Genomic DNA, 22,721 nt, shown 5'->3' on the forward strand with positions numbered 1-22,721 from the left:
GCAACAACCCCTGTATAGCACATAACCCGCACCCTTGTCTGAATGTCCACCAAATCCAGCTACCAGCCTTGCGCATCCGTACACCTACACATAGCGAGTATTTCCCATATGTAGTAGGAAGTACCATCCTAGGCAGTGTCAGGATTGCAAATATGTATCCCACATTTGTAAACATCCCATCACAGTTACGTAAATCCAAATTCCTGCACGTTAATGTTTTGGCAAAATGTGTGTACATCCCGCGTGGGATAAGTAACCTGTTGAAACCTCAGAGTTGTTTACATGCCACGGTGTCCATTACTGTACACATCTGGACAAAACATGTATGTGTAGTCATGGTGCTGTTCAGTTTCTACACAGACATGCAAAACATACTACGCAGGATGGAACGGCTGTCCACCATGCAGGTCACCCCACTAGGGTTGCCACCTGTTCAGATGGCCAAGGTGGGACATCCCTTGTAGAAATGTGAGAATTTGCAGGATAAAACATACCCCCGGCCAGTGCAAAGGACAGAATAACACGTGTATGCCAAGATAAAAGCTTATTCCATAGCATTTGAATAGCTTATGCTATCCCAAATAATAGTTATGTGTACCAGATACAAAATACCTGTATCATGCAACTAGTAAAGAAAATAAGAAATATATCATTGTCTTAAAATCACAGGACATTTGCCATGTCTTAGGTGTCATCGCAGGACACAACTGTCCAAAGTGGGACCTCCCCTCACAAAGAGGAACAAGTGGTAACCCTACTCCCCACTGAATTATCGACAGAATATATTCAACTCAATCACATACCGACACCACCTCTCAACTTATTACAGCAACAAAACCTGGACAAAGCCTAAAAGGATGGGTGGACAAATAGGGACAGATGTAATTACTGCTCTCACAAGCTTCGAAAGTTCATAATAGTATGTACATAAGCAGGAAATGTTGTGAAGGATGTGGGGTAGTCCCCAGTATTACAGAGGTCCGTACATTTATACTGTAACAAACCGTCACATATGTTGACTGTACTACTGCATACCCGTAGTTAATTCATAGTTAAGTCATGTGCAAAATAATAACCCTCGTAAGAATGAATACAGGAAATAGTCAAATGTGAATGGGAACACCACTCACCGTGGATTATGTATTGTAACCACCCCCACCCACATTATGTATTGCCAACATCATAAGCTGCTGACAGGTGCCCAAACACCTGTGTCTGTAAACACAGATTAAATGGTTAAAATGGACAAACCCTGTCCATGTGCTTTGTCTGACATTTGAACACGGTCAGGGCAGTTCCGTTCACCAGGCGGACAAGCCTAAACCCAGATCACCACATGAACACCCTGACAATTAAAGACCTGTATGTGTCAGGACTATAAGTCTTTGGGTTCTGAATATCCCTGCAGTCATTAAATATGCAGCTTGGGCCAGAGCAGTAGGGAATAGGGAATGTGTAACATGTAGTACCGCATTTTTCCCAGCAGGAGAATGGATGCCTGTGATGTAAGTGAAGCGGTGAGGCATATGTTAATGTAGCTATGTACTATGTGTATGCATATAAATGAGTCAGAACACAAAACGTATAGTGGTTACAGCATCCAGCCAACGTGAATGCAGTCCCGGTTGAACTACGACTACAGCACATATAATGTGAAAGTGTAATGAATGCATCTGTGCTGTACAGACAGTTAAATATGTAAAGGTGAACGTGTGTTTCGCATACATCCATTAACCGGATTACAGATAATTACTGGTACTGTCACAAGTAATAAAGCTCACGTAAGCACAAAGACTTAGTAAACATATGTAACCCACAATAAGGATATGATTGCGTGCCTGCGCTTAACCTACAATAAGGAAATGCAAGTGCGCCTGTGCGTGTGTGATCCGCTCACAGCATAGTCAATGAATGCTGTTTCCCCCACATTAGTTATACATGGCTCAAACCTGTTAACCTCGTAAAGTATGAAACCGGACAAAGCCATGCAAACTACCGGTACAAATAGAGACAAACCCCAGATATGTGCCAGAACAAACATAGAAAGTGGATAGAATAACAGGTGTGTCAGTAGCATGGATTCTCTGACGGGTATGCAGTCATAACCTGAACTGCTTACCAGAATTCCCCACCGTAAGTCTCAAATGAAATGCCACTACATTGCCAGATAGACCCAGGTTTATGTAAAACACACCTAAGATAAAGGGGCAACCAGCTGTACACTCTGTGACAATCTGTATAGTGGAAAGGTATGGTATGGATATAGATATATGTGTATACAGATAATCCACAGACGTAAACCAAAGCAAGTTATGAAATGAGGATTGTACATGTATATATGTATACACAACAGACTTATGTCCCGTAGATATGACATATGTACATAAATAATATTATAGCTAATATGGGTAGACAAACAGCCATGCACGAAAGGTGAATAAACCACTGCATTCCAAACCATTGGCCAGAAAGTGACAGTCCAGCAAGTTCTACACTTTAAACATGCAGATAGGTGTCCATTGCAGGACTCCAAAAATTGATCCTTACGTAGTGTCAACCGACATTGACGCAAAATAAGTGACCTCAGCAAATACGAAATAGCTTTACATGCAACAGTATGAGGTGCAAGGGTGATGACACATGTGTCGATAGAATGTATGACGTACCAACTGATATCCGGATAGTGGGGAGTGCATATAAGTGTCTCCACACTTCAGTACCGCGCACATTAAACATGTGTAATGGGTACTGTAGAGGGTTGTCAGGTATGGGAATCATGGGTATGCAGAAATGGGCCTAGGTGCTGTTTGGCAGAGATTTCGTAGGCCCGCCCCGTGGGAGTGATGTGGGTATAGCACACACCTATATTCTCAATAATGGGGCAAACCATCCACTGGATATTGCGGAAACCATTTTGGCAATATGTACAGCCCTATATCAGTGTCATGTAGGCGATAATCATGGATGGACATGCGTATGACCAAGATGGTACCCATAACTGGCAAACTGTCAGAATAACACAGCTGCACTAAAGCATAGTACAGGAAATACAAATAGGGACTATATTAGATATACCCCAGACAAAGTCAGAACGTTGTGAGAATACTGGCATAGCCATGAATATGGATGTTATGAGTGTTAATAATCATGTAATGGAAATGTCAGTCACTATTATCTACCACACAGTTCGTAATGCCTTGCCAGCTATTTACCAGAAAGGCAAATCACTATGACAAATGTAATAAGGGCAAAGGTCAAACGTCAGGGTGTTTACCCATAATGTGTACAGGTTAGGGGTATGAAGGTAATCTGTCCAAAATACATGTACAGAACTAGTGATACTAGGTGGACAAGTGAAAAGACAGACATCAGGACAAATGAGAAAACATGTACAAGTCATACGCATGTACTCCAACAAATGTGAATGACAATGTATGCCCTGTGAATGTCAATGTGGAAGGTTAATAGACACAAAAGTAATGTTTCCCTCAGGGTGTCATGCAGTGTCACCGCAACAATGTCCAGTCCCCCATACATGTACGTGAGCTCTGCCACTGACGGAAAGCGCAAATACCGGTGCACACATATGATACATGATAGACCAATTAGTGTGGATAAGCAGCCGTTGGCCTGTGTGAGGAATACAACTGTCTGGGTGGGTGTGTCCTGCAATATAAATGTAATGGCATGGGTCTGTGATGCCGCCATACAGTGTGTGTATTGGTGTCAGAAATTTGATATTTTGTATCAGACACATACTCCGCAACTGTACAGATGTACGCAGAATGTGCAGAGTTCTGCCTCATATGTTTGGTGTGTTCCACGTAACAACAGTAACATTCTGGCACTTTCATGATAACTGAAGACATGAAATAATGACAAACATGTGATTAAGACACCAAATCTGACACAAAAGTCATACTAATGCAAAACCTATTATTGTGTCAACTATCTACGTTTGTAAGAGCAACATGTCAATACTGCCCCTATGTGTCCCACTATCAGATAAGGCCTTGTCCAGAAATTGCTCTAGGAGGTGGAGTGGTATGAACAGAAACAGATACATGTGTGAGGAAACAGCAATATCGACTGCAAGATAACGCAGAAGGTATGAAATGCGCTGCAGTAGGACGTGCAGTACTGTCCGCAGGTAACTGCTGACATGTCAAATGACACAGCAGTCTACATGAAGAACCTATGGGGCTGTCACCTTTACAAATGATGATAGTGGGACATACCCACAGCCATGCACACAGCACAAATAGACATACACACATCAAAACTAGGCCATGATACATGAAGCCTCCGGCGTGTACGAGTACAGTGAGAGTACAGCAAGGATAGATGTCGGCCAAGATATACAGCAAACGCCTGTAAGGGCGTGTAACACCGCCCGTAACACGGACGTTGCATGGACAATGTTGGGATTTGCAACATACCCCATTGGTATGTGAAAGCTATGTAAATATGCGATACATGAAACAGTCAGCTGTCCATGCAAGAGCAGAGTTATGGGCAGAAAATAGATTTTATATATATATATATATATATATATATATAGAGAGAGAGAGAGAGAGATACAGACATACACACACCCACATGTGGAAGGGCTGGTAATCGAACCTACACATGACTACCCTATCACACTACAGCATGACGCATTTAAAGAACACGCTACTGAGATTACTAAACACAGCAGACACACAGGCATTCTACTAGGTGCGTGTCAACATCCGCAAAGACAAAGACGTCAGCAGGATACATCTGTGTTGTGAAGCATCTAAAAGCATAACCTGAGTTCCCAGACAGACGGGAGCATGCACACACACACACACACACACACACACACACACACACACACACACACACACACACACACACACACACACACACACACACACACACACACACACACACACACACATATCTGGCAGGCCTGGGAATCAAACTTACACCTAACTACCCTATTACACTACAGCATGACGCATTTACAGAACGCACTACCGAGATTACTGAACACAGCACTCCCAGAGGCATACTTCTAGGTGGGTGACATCATCCGCAAAGGCAAAGATGCCGATAGGGAATGTATGTGTTGTGAGGCATCTAAAAGTATTACTGTGTCCCCATGCAGCTGGAAACACACATGCGCACACACACACACACACACACACACACACACACACACACACACACACACACACACTTGGAAGGGCTGGGAGTGGAACATACACCTAACTACTTTAACACACTATAGCATTACGCACTTACAGAACGCGCTACCTAGATTACTGAACACAGCACTCCCAGAGGCATACTTCTAGGTGGGTGACATCATCCACAAAGGCAAAGACGCCGATAGGGAATGTATGTGTTGTGAGGCATCTAAAAGCATTACTGTGTCCCCAGGCAGCTGGAAACACACACACACACACACACACACACACACACACACACACACACACACACACACACACACTTGGAAGGTCCAGGAGTTGAACATACACCTAACTATTTTAACACACTATAGCATTACGCATTTACAGAATGCGCTACTGAGATTACTGAACACAGCACTCGCAGAGGCATACTTCTAGGTGGGTGACATCATCCGCAAAGGCAAAGACGCCGATAGGGAATGTATGTGTTGTGAGGCATCTAAAAGCTTTACTGTGTCCCCAGGCACCTGGAAACACACACACACACACACACACACACACACACACACACACACACACACACACACACGCACACGCACACTTGGAAGGGTCGGGAGTTGAACATACACCTATCTACTTTTACACACTACAGCATTATGCATTTACAGAACGCGCTACCGAGATTACTGAACACAGCACTCCCAGAGGCATACTTCTAGGTGGGTGACATCATCCGCAAAGGCAAAGATGCCGATAGGGAATGTATGTGTTGTGAGGCATCTAAAAGTATTACTGTGTCCCCATACAGCTGGAAACACACACACACACACACACACACACACACACACACACACACACACACACACACACTTGGAAGGGCTGGGAGTGGAACATACACCTAACTACTTTAACACACTATAGCATTACGCACTTACAGAACGCGCTACCTAGATTACTGAACACAGCACTCCCAGAGGCATACTTCTAGGTGGGTGACATCATCCACAAAGGCAAAGACGCCGATAGGGAATGTATGTGTTGTGAGGCATCTAAAAGCATTACTGTGTCCCCAGGCAGCTGGAAACACACACACACACACACACACACACACACACACACACACACACTTGGAAGGTCCAGGAGTTGAACATACACCTAACTATTTTAACACACTATAGCATTACGCATTTACAGAATGCGCTACTGAGATTACTGAACACAGCACTCCCAGAGGCATACTTCTAGGTGGGTGACATCATCCACAAAGGCAAAACCGCCGATAGGGAATGTATGTGTTGTGAGGCATCTAAAAGCTTTACTGTGTCCCCAGGCACCTGGAAACACACACACACACACACACACACACACACACACGCACACTTGGAAGGGTCGGGAGTTGAACATACACCTATCTACTTTTACACACTACAGCATTATGCATTTACAGAACGCGCTACCGAGATTACTGAACACAGCACTCCCAGAGGCATACTTCTAGGTGGGTGACATCATCCGCAAAGGCAAAGACGCCGATAGGGAATGTATGTGTTGTGAGGCATCTAAAAGCATTACTGTGTCCCCAGGCAGCTGGAAACACACACACACACTTGGAAGGGCTGGGAGCTGAACATACATCTAACTACTTTAACACACTATAGCATTACGCATTTACAGAACGCGCTACCGTGATTACTGAACACAACACTCTCAGAGGCATACTTCTAGGTGGGTGACATCATCTGCAAAGGCAAAGATGTCGATAGGGAATGTTTAGAGAGTGAGCAGTCTGAAAGCATTTTACTGTCCCAAGGTAGACGTACACAAACACAGCAGTGATGTCATCGGGCCAACTAAATATCTACGGAGCACTACAACACTAAATAGAAACGGAATGTGCCACAGACAGTACACCCTTTGAGAGAGCAACCAGTGTGTTCAATGTAGGCATCCATCGTGACATTGAAAATGGACATCGGTTGCCTGGATGACCACCATGGCTATACAGGATGTCAATGGCCATGCCCACACGCTTAGTATCACACGTCTGTTTGGAATGTACTGTGTTTCCATCTACACAATGGCATACTGGGCATGCTCACACACTTAGCAGTTGCAAAGGGCCATCTTGCATGCACACAGAGTCTAATCACAGAAGGGCGCAGTGTGGAATGTACTGTGTGTCCATCTACACAATGGCATACTGGGCATGCTCACACACTTAGCAGTTGCAAAGGGCCATCTTGCATGCAGACTGAGTCTAATCACGGAAGGGCACAGTGTGGAATGTATTGTGTTTCCATCTACACAATGGCGTACTGGGCATGCTGACACACTTAGCAGTTGTAAAGGGCCAACTTGCATGCACACGGAGTCTAATCACGGAAGGGCGCAGTGTGGAATGTACTGTGTGTCCATCTACACAACAGCATACTGGGCATGCTCACACACTTAGCAGTAGCAAAGGGCCGTGTTGCATGAAGATGGAGTGTACACACAGAAGGGCACAGTACAGACGGGCACAGTAAGGTAAATCTGTCCTCACGCACAGGGCGGTCACACATGCAGTGACCTGTACACACACAGCTGCCATCACAGCTGTCACAGGCGCAGGTCACACACGTACACACTGCAGTGTACACTGTAGCTGTCAAGTCAGCACCATGTGGTCGGTGCAGCACTACACATCCGTACGGTCCCACAACACCATGTGACACATGACCACTGGGCTGTACAGTGGTGTACACCAGCTGTGCAGAGTACACATGTACCAACAGGGATCCAACAGGTGTTATGCATTGCAATGATACCAGTATACATGAACAGGTCGGCTCAACACATACCATGGCCCTTACACAGCTGTGACACCTGACTGTTGCTGTACACCAATGAACACATGTCTGGATATGTCATACATGTGATTGTGTGGATGTGTGTATGGACTGCACACACAACACATACATACATAGCCTTTGATGTACCACATGCATAACACTGGTCTAATTAATGCTACACACATGAATGGAATGTGGGTCCATGTCTGTTGAATGCTCACACTATAGGGGGTAGCATTGCTGACTGGGACACATACCCTTGTACTGGTTGCCTGTGACACCCATGATATCATACCGCAGTCCATGTGTTATTTATGTCAACACACATGTCCAACAATAGCAATGCATACAAACATGGCAACAGGAGACACATGTGACATCTGTACTGTGCATGCAGCAACCATGCATGTGCAGTGGCCGATGTCCGTAACATAGTTGCACCTACCTACGACATGCAGACGCAATGCAGACCCATCATTGACACCTGTATACGGTGACATACAAACAGCACGTATGGAGGGATGTGTGTACATAACGTGGTGAACCACCTGTCTGGATGTATGTGTGCAGGGGGTGGCTCACAGTTGTGTCACGCACCATCCTAACATGCCATGTGCAAACAGTATGCTATGTCGCTGTTACGTGATGGTGCTGACATAATGCATACACAGCGGTCAGGTGTTAACAACTATATGTCACATGGCACCTGTAACACCTACAACCTCCCGTGTGCATATAGCAGCACATCTGCCACATATAGCGTTGGTACACAGAATGCAATCAATACCACAGCATGTCTATCAAAAGTGTCATCATATGGCTGGTGTATCATTCCCAGCACTGCCATGTGTGTCCGAATGTGTGACCAGGGATGTCACATATCACGGGGAATATGTCACAGTTGCAACACATCCCTGTACACCATTGTAGAGATCTGTACATACGTCAGTGTGGGAAGCATGCCATCGGCTGGTGTGGTGCATCACACACGTCGGCTGTCCCTATACACATGTGGTCTCCACAGTGTGTGTGTGTCTGTATATATGTCTGGTGCTTGGTGTGAGGGTGTATGCTAATATACGGTGGGAAATGATCACTAGCCCCGCATGGTGACAAACCCATAATGGTGATGCATTGCACAACCCTGTTGATGCCATAGGTCCCAGCCATACTGGCTACCTGTGCATGTCCCTTCTCTGTGACATGTCGTGTGGGTGCCTAGTACTGTGAGGGTGATGACCACACAGGCAAGGTTTGCCAGCTGCACACTATGGGGCGTGCGTTATAGTGGTGTACACCCCGTGAATGCGGCCATGTTCCCATACTGTTACAGGGTCCTACTGCTGCACAGTGTGGCCTCCAGCCTACCAAGTGACACCTCACATCATCATTGGCCAGGCCGCTGTGTACAACCCCTGCACCATGTCAAAATACCTGAAACGTGTCCTGCTATGTATGTCACATCTCTGTCCAGTGTAGCTTGTGGCACTGACCACATACGTCAGGTGCAGTATATGTGCGGACATCTGTGTCATGTTGGTGTGTCCAACAGTCAGGTTGAGGGTACGTGTAGCATGCTGATATTGCCAGATGTGCCTTTGTGTAGTCCAGTTACACGTGGGGGACTGCAAACACTGCTACCTGTAGGCACATGCAAGTACACCATAGGAGGGAACCAGGGTATCACATCCAACATGGTGCTACAGATGTAACCAAGACACTTACCATGAACACATCACAATGTATGCTGCACCTGCACTACATGGTATGACTGCTGCATGTCGACAGTACACAACCTATGTCACATACACAACTCTCAGTATTCACACACAACAACTGCAACATACACATCCCTCACTATGCATACACAGGTATTACATACTCTCACTATGCTGTTCACCCTGTGCATCAGAATATTTGTGCATAACCCTGCACCGATGGTGTGGATGACAGGGATGCAGCACAGGCTTCATCATATGCACAGGGTGATATGTTTGCCAGGGGCATAGGCTGCACCAATGGATAACATCATGTGTGTGTGTAAGGGCCGGTGAGTTGACTGGACATGTCTGTGCAGAATGCATGTGGATGTTGTGGAGCCCTACAGTTGTGTTTGTTGTGTGCGTGTATGTGTGTACACAGTTCTGCCATTTGTGATGCCTACATGTGGTATTATTGACAGCCCCAGATTGTACAGTGCAGGTTGTACAGCCCACTGTGTCTGTCCATGGCCATGTGACCTGTGCCTGCCTGGGGTTGCATGGGCACTACCAGGTGGAGGTACAGAGTGGCTACTGTCCAATGACACATGTCCGCTGGAACCATGTCCCCGCTGAGACTGTCCAGGGCCACATCCACGTGGCCTGCTATGTCCTGGTGTTGACAGCGCAGCACCAGCTGCACTGCTACTGCTACCGGCACTATGGGAGCGGGCATGTGAGGTGGCACGCTCACGTCAACCTACACAAGGTGGTGTTGCTGGCCTACGTCCATGCGGCCTACACCTCACTCCTACCAGGTGTTCCAGCACAGACAGCTCCCGCTCACGGATTGCCATGCCTTGGTCAAGGATTCCGACCATTTCACCTAGTCGCCTATCCAGAACATTAGCAATCTGCTGTTGAGCATTTGCCAATGCCTGGATGTTGTCATTTAGGGTATGGATAGCAGCAATCTGCAGCCTCTGTCCTTCTCTGTTTTGCTGTTCAGCATGTGCCTGTGCCGCCATTACAGTCTGGAACATGCGTCTGGTGATACCAGCTGCTGCGCTTTGTCCTGCAGGTGCATGTCTGCCAGAGGTCCTCCTACGAGCAGCACTGGTCACATGCCTGTGTGGCACATCTGCAGTCATTACACTGACACCATGGTGTGTAGACACACCCTCTGTAGCCACCACACGTTCCTGTTCCACGCCAACAGACGCTGACTGTCCTTCCTCTATGGACACCGGTGATGTGGTATGTGTTGGCAGCAGAACTGTGTGCGAGGAAGAGGGGGACATAGCTGGGATGGTAACCATTGGCACAGATTCAGCCCCTGACAACCCTGCCTGTACCTCATGCATATGTTCATCACCGCTAGTATCTGTGGGGACACTAACATCAGATGGACCGCAGGAGGGTAACGCACATACATCACCTGTGAATGCAAAGAAATACTGTAAAGTACAATAGACACAGACACACACACACAGATACACCATGCATGTGATTTGTCAGATGGCATGCAGCATGCTTGCGATACAGCAGAGGGCATGCAGCTCAGACATTAATAGTGTTAGTAAGCATACCTCCCTGGGGTGCACACTACAGCAAGCAGGTGTCATATCAGTAGCCATGCAGTTCACACAATCATGGTAGTATGCATGCATCCCCATGATACACCATGTGGCCCAGAACAGGATAACAGTACACATGGCTGACGTGACCTTGACATGTAATCTGCTGACATTAACATGCATACATGTTTGACACAATGGTGTCCTGACACATGTACAGCATCATAATAGCCTTCACATTGCAGTGTTGTGTGTATGCCCTGCAGATAGAATGCATGTTTAGCAAATGTGCATGAGCATGGGAGGGTAGTGTGAGCCATCTACATTGCTATACAGTGTGAAGTACAGACACTGTGCCATTGCATGGCAACATGAGGCATGTATGTTGCTGTGGAATGCATAATATGTACACATTGCATAGCCATAACTGCAACACAGTCGTGATGTTCGACAGATCGTATATGGTAGACTTTAGTGACACCTCCAGTAGCTGTGCACAGGCATTTAGGTTGTCCAGTGTACCACATCAACTGTATAATCGGTCAACTAAGGCTATTATTGGACCATGTGTGGACAATGTGCAACAGGGTGTATACACATCCCACGTACTGTGTGGCTACATGTCTCTGGCCATCCCCCATGGCCATGTGTGCACATGTGTTGGCCAATTGTGTGTGATGGGCATCTTCTCCACATATCTGTGTTGTCTCATATAACATACACCCATACATGTCAGATATGTCACAATCCACAGGGCTATGCAGACAATGGGTTGTATGTTTGGTATGTGGGGTATAGGTCATGCAATAGTGCGACAATATTATAGACAGAACACTACATATCTGGGACATGTCAGGTGGCACATCACAATGTGTGCATCCATTGCAGGGGCATATGACACAATGGTGACACTTGTGGGCTGCCCATATCACAGCTCACTGTGTGGTACTGTGTGCGTAACACACATGTTGTTCCAATGCATACTACATATGCCTCCATTGTAGAACACCTCCACCGTTGTATGCACAGCTGACCACACATGTCGCAATATCAAGTACTGTGGTATCACGTCTGTGTATCATTACGATTGTATATATTGCACATGGGTGGCGTGTGTGAATGAAGGGTGGTGCGACCTGCATATCATGACTGGAACAAACATCAGGTGTGCAAGTGTTAACTGGCCACATGGCAAATAGATCTACACTGTAACATGCCTGATACTGATGACAGTCTCACCTGCAACGGACCCATGTCTGTGCGGCACTCCAGAGGTACCTGTATAGGGGTGACACACCAGTATGAACATTATCCATGAATGTATGACAGCCACAGGTTGCACTGTGCATGTGAACACATTCACCTGTGTAATAGCATATAGTATGCACATGTGTGCATACGCATGTGCATACTATATGCACATGTGTGCATACACAACGTAGCATACTGTAGTATGCAGCATGTGTGTCCACATACCTGGCATATGTTGTTACTTTACATAATGTACAGTGACACATGCAACTACATGGGATATAATAGCCATATGTGCAGTACTGACTTACCAGGCAACTCCAGGCTCATTGGTTGGGAGACACCCACCTCCACAATGGCAGCTAGTGTTTCTGGATGCTGTTCCCTGGGTGTTCCCAGACTGGCCAGTAGCTCCTCGGTGTGTGTGAGTGGGGGCTGGGTTGGTGGCCCACCACCTGTTCCACCTTGTTCCCTGGCGATTGCAGTGGCACGCTGTTTTGCATTTCGTATCAGGTCCATGCAGTGTCTGCACACCTGCTGGTAGGTGTGGTTATGGCCACCCACATCGTTCACCCTCCTGCGTAGATCCTGCCACAGGTCATCCCGCTGCTGGGCATGCTGTGACACATGGCTGAACAAGTCATAGTTGTCATGGAGCTGTGGGATGAGGACATCATCCTCCTGGCAGGTGTATGCTGGGAGGCATAGATGGGGCATCATCTGTAAAACATAATGATGGTGACAGGTCACAGTTTCAGAGATGTACAGAGATACTGCTGCACATACATTTCTATGACATCTACTGCAACTGCACAGCTATCTTTGCAAAGCATCATGACACTGACATGACTGACGTGGTTGTGTCACACATTTCACACCCATTATGCATTGGATATCATCACCATATATGTGTGTCACCTCATTACAGTGTTCATACTCCATGTAAATGCTGTCTTGCTGTGGGCATGTCTATTTGCCTGCTCTTGTGTTCTTACCTATCTGCACATGCCTCGATGTGTCCACGGTACTACTGTTGACCTGGATGCTGTGTATATGTCACATGTCAACACAGACACAGCTGTAATGGACTTGAGCAGTGACAATGCACACATACGCATGGACACCTGTACATGCATGTGTTTTGCCATATACATCTACACAGCAATGTACAACTGTTCAACATCCTGCCACGGATCGCCTGTATTACACATGTGATAGACATGGGACAATGGATAGTCAGACGACATTTGCAGGGATGGTCATCAACCATAGCATGTGCAGGCACGGTTACCATGCTGTAACAGACAGCCATTGTTCCACCGCAAGGTGCATCAGTGGCACATTACTGATCCAGTCAGTTAATAGTACATCTATCATGCGGCCATCACGCCATGCATGACTGGGATGACATGTGCAGCTTTGATGGACAGGGTTGCATGGTATGGTGGGAGTATGTCACATATATGGCACAGGGATCTGTCCAGTCTGTGGTGATCCTAGTATTAGGATGGTGGCTGTCCATAACATATGTCATATAGATCAGGATATGGACATGTAGCATGTCCATCATCATGGTGTAGCAAATGTCCTTCTGCAAGGTAGACAGCATGCTGCATAGTAGAGGTGTGGATTGTGAAGGCTGGTATCGCACATCCATGCATAGCCATTACCCCTTACAGGTGGTATGTGATCCAATATTGGTCACCACAGTGCTGTATATGCCTGTCCAGTGATCTCTGTGCTCATGGATGGCACCCTGACATGACATGGGTACCTCATATGACTACCTAAGGGGCCTGGAGACGTCACCATGTCGGGGGGGTGCACTGCACAGCACCATCCCTTACACAGTGTCCATAATGTTGCCACAGCCTAGGTAGTAGTTTATGGGTACAGGGATGTTCACCTAGCGGTGACACTGCTGGTATCATCCATCAGACTGTGCACATATGTCACACACCTCACCCACACAGCCCATTCTGTATGTTGTTCACAACACTGACACAGCTATACTAATATGTCATGGCCATTCACAGCCTTACATACACAGATGCCTAACATTTGTCTGTGTGGTGTGGGCTACAATGACAGTGGTGTACAACACATTAACCCTGTTCTACTGGATCTGGCACTGATGTGCTGTGCACATGTCACTCTTGCACCTTTTGTAGTTGTGAGTCTGTCAACAGGCCACTAGTGGAACACTCCTGTGACATGCAAAGGTATTTGTAATCAAATATCTGTGCTGTCTTGTACATCTCTACTGCTAACATCTACAGTGCTTTCATGGACATGCACACCATACTCAGCAGGGTTATAGTGCGGTGCCACCCTAAATGACTGTCATCACCACTTGTGTGTTGATATTATCCAACACCCTATCTGTATTGTATGGTCATGCTAGGCACTTGTCCAGAACATGTGAGCATGTCATGAGCTACTGATTACTATAGCGCCCATTCCACACCATTTCCCACAGGTACACTGGCTGTCCTACACCTCCCAGCTTGCTTAAGGTATGACAGCTGTTGTACACATGTAATGCACATATCCTGTGGGACATGGTTGTATATACAGGCATGTCCAACTGTCACGTACCAGTGCTACTGCCTGTCTATATGAGGGATATGTCGTACATGTGGCAATAGAGCAATTGTCTCATGTACACATTCAATTCTCACCTCCCAACATACAGCACTACAGCCTGTGGGGGATGCACGTCTGCAGCTGTGCTGGGCCCATAGCTCTCAGGTGTACCTCATTATGGGGAACGTACCTCATTTGGTGTTCTAAAAGGTGCATGTTCCTTAGGGTTCCACATTGGAAGGGTCTGTCACACATTCATTGTTGTACATGGTTTACCTGCTAGCCATGGCTAAATAGATGTGAATCATATGAATTCATTGGAATATCTGTTTTATACGTAAGACCAGCCTATTTTAGCCATCATATGCCCTTCCTAGTTGACGCTGTTAGTAAGCCAGTTGTAAGTGTTCCAAGTTTCGCCCATTTGTCACACGGTATGAGGGCTAATGTTCCTCAGTTTGGGGACAGGAGGCTGACAGCTATGGCTGGGGGTAATGCTGTCGCCAACCCTGACTGCATCTGACAGTCATTTGGGGATGTGTAACATTCGCAACACACCCCACCCATCACATATTGTCACATAATCTACACCACTGGACACACCTACGGGGACAACCTGTGCAGTACATCTCCATACTGTCTGTAGGCACCAGAGGTAGCCCCCATCGTGGCAGAAAACATCACCAGCTTATAGCCCACAGACTCATGTGTGCCCACCACATACAGCCAATAGTGAGTTATAAAATTCACAACACACCAGTCATAGCTGACTCTGTAGGGTGTCACACGCAGGCTACACAAGGCGTTAGTCGCTTACATCTTGCTGTCGGGTAACTGCTTCTGCAACATAACCTATGCACCCATGCCACACCTCACCAGGTACGATATGTCTGTCATTCGCCATGTTAGTGTGATGGCCCTGTGATGCCACTATACAGACTACATGTGCAGGGACATGCAATAGCTCAAGAGTCTTATAGCCCTGAGGGTGTGGGCCTAGCCCTGGGGAGCATTTTGCATTCGTCCGGACACGATACCACTGTACAATGACTGACTGTGTCACTTCAACAGTTGCCTATGCTCCTATTGTCATTCCACAGGCATGTGGTATCTGTTCGCTATGACTGTCCTGGTCAAACACAATGCTGTGGCACAGATGACTTGCACCTGTCAGCCCTGGGAGTACAGCTCACATGTAAGGCTCTTGCTGCTTCTATACTGCCTGTCTTGCACAGTTTCCAATAATTGTCACCGGCAGGGCGGTAACTGGCAGGCGTGACATGGGGTCATGTGACACATTGCTTGCATCTTCCTCTGTGACGCACACAGGCAAGGCACACCTTATAATGCACCACTCAAACATCTCTGCAGTGACTGGGACCTGCCTCTAGGCTCTGCAGAGCACACCTGCAATGACAGGTTATAGACAGACCATACCTTTCAGGCACATACCTGGACCGGCACACCCACAGCTGAGGGATTCCCATATCCCACTATGTTTTGCACACATCCTGGAAAGTTGCTTAGCACAATGCATCAGAGGTGCTCCACGCGCAACTAACTGTGTCCGGGACCGCTATACACATTGTAACAAGCGACAGAGTCAACATCATACCCCACGGGTAACATACCTTCTATGTTGGTATAGTGGACAGTGGGCCTCAGCTACTACTGATGTGTGACTGACACTACCCCACACTTCACTGGGATAGCCACTCATGTACCGACACATCCATGGGTCATACCCACCGCTCCGCTGGATCATCCCATACACACCACCTCCAAGACCTACATTACCCTTGGCATGAACACTACCACCATGTGACTGATGTTACACACCTGGGGTTATCCCCTCATTGGTGGATTCCGAACATATGCTAATCAACCTTGTTAGCCACATCCCGGCAACACACCCATCACAGCATGCACAGTACATGTGTACTACAACACCTACTACAGATGTCCGCTGACAGCGGTTGTTAACATCATGACACCCGTGCAGATGGACAATGCACATACAAATGCTGACACATACCCCAGTGCACTTAATTAGCATGTACACAACTGCATGGATCATGCTATTCCACACAGAGCCATGATGGTACACACCAGATAACAGACGCCACTCTGGTGGTCATGTTCCATGGACATATGATGTACAACAACAGGTGTAGGCTGTTGCACAGTGGTGTAAATTCCCATGTGTGGGGTGGCTCACAGGTCAGCCGTGGTGGGGCCACAGGGTCCCTCATCACATACTCCAAGACTAGCTACGTAAAAATGACTGCCACACATTTCGGGGTGTACCACCAGGCATTATGGTGATATGTCAGTATTCGATGGCAACACCCACATCTGCTGTCACATACAACAGTCATTCAGGAACATTGCAGACCCAGGTATTGTTGGCAACATGCCGGAGGATGGATTCAATGCTGACAGTACACCCTCTCACTCACTACAGGGCCGCAATCCATACATGAACATTGTGGTGTCCCTGTGGTCACACCTACACAGTACTGACCTACACTCTATATGTCCTGGGACACTGGCCCCATGTCACCTTCCAACGTCCCAGGCTGTGATGTCCACCAACCTCTGAATTACATGTCTCACCACTAGGCCACCATATTCAGTGATAGCCTTGTTTCAGACATTGTAGCCCCTGAATGGCACACAGCAGCATTTATCACACTACACACAGGTGGCACTGCTTTGCACGAGTGGGACTATAGTCCTACACACCTGACTGGACTGTTCTATGGGGCACATCATCAAGGATGTCATTCTCAGAGACATTGTTGGGCTCCCGTCCTTTGCTGCCACCCGGGTTGGGCTTGTTAAGGCCAGAGCATGGCCCCTACACATGGTGGACTCCTTTCATACAGTTACCAGGGCAGTTGCTGATGGTACGGGAGTCCACACATCCTACATTGTCCTCTCATTGCCTTTCAGCACCATTCCCCATTCTGGTATTGCCAACATACACATCCACCTGCACATCATACCCTGTGTCTCAGGATGTTATGCTATGTGGCTCATGGACAGGACACACAGTGAGGCCAGCATACCATAGTACCTACTACATGTCAGGTACATTTGGCATGCCACGGTCCTCAGTCATAGGACCCCTCATGTTCAGTATATGCTTCCCTGTGGAACAGGCTGGCACAGGAGACTTTCCTGCCTAGCTTTCAAACCCCTACATACCAAGTGCCATGATTGCTCCACCAGCTGATACTGACTCCAACCATACAGGTGTCACTGTGACAGATACATAATCTGACTATCATGGCATCAAGCTGCATGACACAAGGTGCATGCACATCACCTTTGCATTACACCATTCACCCACTGACTATCACATGGATGGTAGTTCTCTACATACATATCACATTGTACATGTTTGCAGTACACACATATGTCGCACCCACTCCTGTGGTTACCGTATTGCCACTGTGGCGTGCATATCCTTCTACGTGGCCACACCTATCTGTATTGGGTGTGTAACTGGTACATAGGCACCCATTGTACCTCTGACCTCAAGACATCTACACACATTTAAGGGTACACCACCCCATTTAGGGTGTACCTTACACAACAGCTACAGCTTTACATGCCACAACATTAACACGCCATGACGTTTACTGAGCTCTGACGGTTTACATATGCAGCTGCACTACGGACACCACATCTGTACACATTTGCATACTACATACTCAGGGGTGACCTCTACTGATCAGACTGGGCCCATGTCCACAACATTATTGATGGCTATACTCCTCATACGCAACATAAGCAGAGGCCACTGTAAGCAACATGCTCATGGATATGTGCACACACGCCACAATGAGTGGGATGTGCTTCTAGGTTACATTCCCAAACCAGACACTCACCATGCTGTGGAACATAAGTCCTATGTACATCACTCAGGGACACTCAGTAGCACTGTTCATGTGATACCTCCCTTGGTGGTTGGGAGACACATGTAGGCCTGGGATCACTGCAGTGGCTGTACTGTGCAGTGGTGCAGGTCACTCCTGGCTCTGCTCTTCACAGGATACTACCCTGGAGAGGTGCCACTAGTGTGAACACTGTAGTTGTGCTTACACATGGACTTGCCAGACTGCATAGTACCCCACTATGCACCTGTGCAGCTATTACATGTCCTTTATGCATGGTTACTTGGTAGCCCTTCCATTTAGATTAGCTATCATGCTATTACTATGTCCCATACCTACAGGCTATATGTATCCTGTTATTGTACATACCAATAGACAATACCTGGGGTATGCATGATATGTCTGTTATGCTGTGTAGAATATCTGTCATATCTACCTATAATACTATACATTACACATATTTCACATAGTATCCCATAATGCAAAGCATACTTGCTCAGCGAGACCACCTTACATATGTCATTAACGTTATATGCCCATACACATGCGTGCTGTGACAGTATATCAACATATACTAACCCCTGCTATGGCACGTCCTTGTTGGACATACCCTACCACTGATGGCGGGTTGTATGGCATTGTTCTGTTTAATGGCCTCATGTAGCATCCCTTGTGGTGACTGTGCTGTGTACCTTGTGTCCCACTGCTGGATGCACAGATTCTACAAGCGTTAGTATGCTCAGCAAGACATCACTACATAAATACCTTTCCCCACTTTATGCATTGCGGACATGTTTAATTAATGCAAAACAGGCTATACATACAGTAAAAATAATTAATACAGATCATGCTATACATAACCTTACATATCGGGCATTCTACATACCTTGTTGTCGTTACGGCATTTCGTTTCTATCTCTCTCACAGTGTTTCAACTGTTATTCGGTATGAGCATATGGTCTGAATGTCTGGCAAGTCATCCTTATATACGTCGATACCTGAAACATGTGGATTCTTCCCACCAATTGGTGTTCCTGAGTGACTAATTACTTGCATATCAGCTGTGCAGCTACTCCATTCACCAATTACGCGGCGACAGTGGAGTATAATTGGATTCTCCACTTGGGCGTTGCCTATTTGCCCTACCTTCGGGGAGACGGTCTGTATTGTGTTTTGTTATGTGTAACTGCAACTGCTATGCATGGAGACAAGTATAGTTTGGATTCATGTCCCCTGTGGATTGTGTGTGACAGGTAGAGTATTTGGTTCAACTGTGGGTGTACCTGTCATCCCGACGTCTGATAACGGAGTATTGCAATCAAAACCTGTAACATGGCTGTTTGTTCCATTATACAACGCCTGCAATTTTGCATGTTGCCTTTAATTGTGTCTCTCACAAGGTATGTTGAGGGTTCTACAGATGTAATTGACTGACTGGATGTTTGTGCTGCTATTATAGTTTGTATTGCTTTAGTTTCTAGTGTGGGGGATGTCGGTGGTTGTACGTAACATATACGATTTGTGGGCCTTGCATTTCTACATAATCCGTATATATGTGCGTGGGCTCCGTCCCTAATTAGAGAGCTAACAGTTAGTACACTTATGTTATGGGATTGTACGTTGGGCCATTGTTAATTGGTTTCTATATTGTCTGCAGGTGGGCTTGCTACTTGTATACCTCCGTAATTGCAGCGATATATCGGGGGATATGTGTAAGTGACAGCTATCCCTTGTATTTCTGTCCCAGATATTTGCAGTCATTGTGGTTGTGTTAAAAGAGCCTGTTTGCCATGGGTTGCCACCTTTTCATATGGTCATTGTTGGACACTTGCAGGACGCAAAGCAGTGTTTACAGGCCAACACGTAGCCACGGTCAGTACACAGGTAGCACATACTTTTATCCTCACTGCATACCTATTGTTGTGTGACTTTGGCTACTTATCATATTGCATGTAACATTTAAGTTTCTTACATACAGGCATAACTATTAAATACGACTGTTACATTATATATGGGACATATTTATGTCCTACCATCTCGGACATTTGCCCTTTGTACTGTTTTATGTTAGGACACCTGCCCAGGGTGGGGCTGTCCCTCCTACTGTGGTACAGGTAGTAACCGTATGCCTACGGCTAGCTATACCCACACCTACCATACTGATCTGCCTCTGACTTGGCACCAACATACACATGTTGCGGACACACACACACATTACAGTCACACAGAAACGCACACGGCACCCTCAACACACACTTACACAGACTATGGCACTCACAGACACAGTTGAACACAGTACCTACGTGGACCACGACACCGGCAGCAGTGACTAACTGTCCCTTCATATCATCATACTATTACTCGCGGATGTACTGTTCCGGTACTGTGTTCTATCAGTCTTTCAGCCTCGTGGTTACTCATGTTGGTATGTTACACATTCCATGGTTGGTGGTATCCTATTTATTTGTACCTCCAAAATGTTATGAATGTCGTTGAACTATCTATTATATTTGCAGATATCTCTGACTCCATCTATATCACCATATATCCCTCTATTGCCCTTTCTATCTGTATTATATATATGCATATGTGTACATATATATATATATATATATATATATATATATATATATATATATATATATATATCTCTGGCGAGGAACGTGACAGGCACACAGCACCACCATATGCTGTAAGACTCATGTACTGTTCAGGTGTTGGCATTCCGTTTTCCACTGGCTGTTGTGTTTACAATGTTTGAGGGCTGCCTATGTAGGAGTCACCAGTTGGGCCACCTATACATTACAATTTACAGGTGGCCATGTTTGTGTGCCATCCATTTTACTGTGTGTGCAGGTGGAGAGGTGTCAGTCCGTAGGGGCCTACACGGTCAGAGTATGTGCTATACATTCCCTCTTTGCCAAGGCGTAGGCATATTGGGCATGCCTCCATCTGCCTACTGGGGCTGGCATAGTGTGTTCATGGTCTGAATCCCTCTGTGCCTGTACTGGCCTTGGCAATTGTGGTGGGCTATGAGGGCCTTCACCATTTTGTCCCTGCTGCAGCTGCTTCCACAGGATCATATTATGTAGCATGGCACATACTATGATGATGTGGGCACACATGCCTGGAGAGTACTGCAAGGCTCCACCAGATGTATCCAAGCACCGGAACTGTGATTTCAGCATCCCAAACACATGCTCTATGATGATTCTGGTTTGTGCGTGTGCCTCATTATGGCGTTCTTGCATGGGTGGGTGTGCATTTCTGATGGGAGTCATCATCCACGGCTCCAGTGCATAGCCAGCATCCCCCACGAGATGGCCATGTGGGATGTCCCCCCTGACAAATACCTGATACAGCTGTGAGGCATGCCAGATATGGGAGTCATGGTAGCTTCCAGGGCTGCCAGCACACACATCCATGATAATGCTCTGGGCATTGCACATGACCTGGCAGTTGATGGAGTGGAATCTCTTGTGGTTTATGTAGCACCTACCCTGCTCACCGGGTGGTGACTTGATTTGTATGTGCGTGCAGTCTATCGCACCCAGTACCTTCGGGTATTGTGCCACACGGTGGAAGTGGCGCATATTGCTGGCCAACTCCTCCTGAGTTCTGGGGAAGTATATCTGCTCATTGGCATGTGGTAACATGGCATCCAGGAACTGGTGTAGTACCCTGGATGCTGATGCCTGTGAGATACCCATTATAT

Source organism: Protopterus annectens, chromosome 6.part0 (assembly GCF_019279795.1).
Source record: "Protopterus annectens isolate FY-2018-M chromosome 6.part0, PAN1.0, whole genome shotgun sequence".
In the NCBI taxonomy this organism is placed as follows: Eukaryota; Metazoa; Chordata; order Ceratodontiformes; family Protopteridae; genus Protopterus; species Protopterus annectens.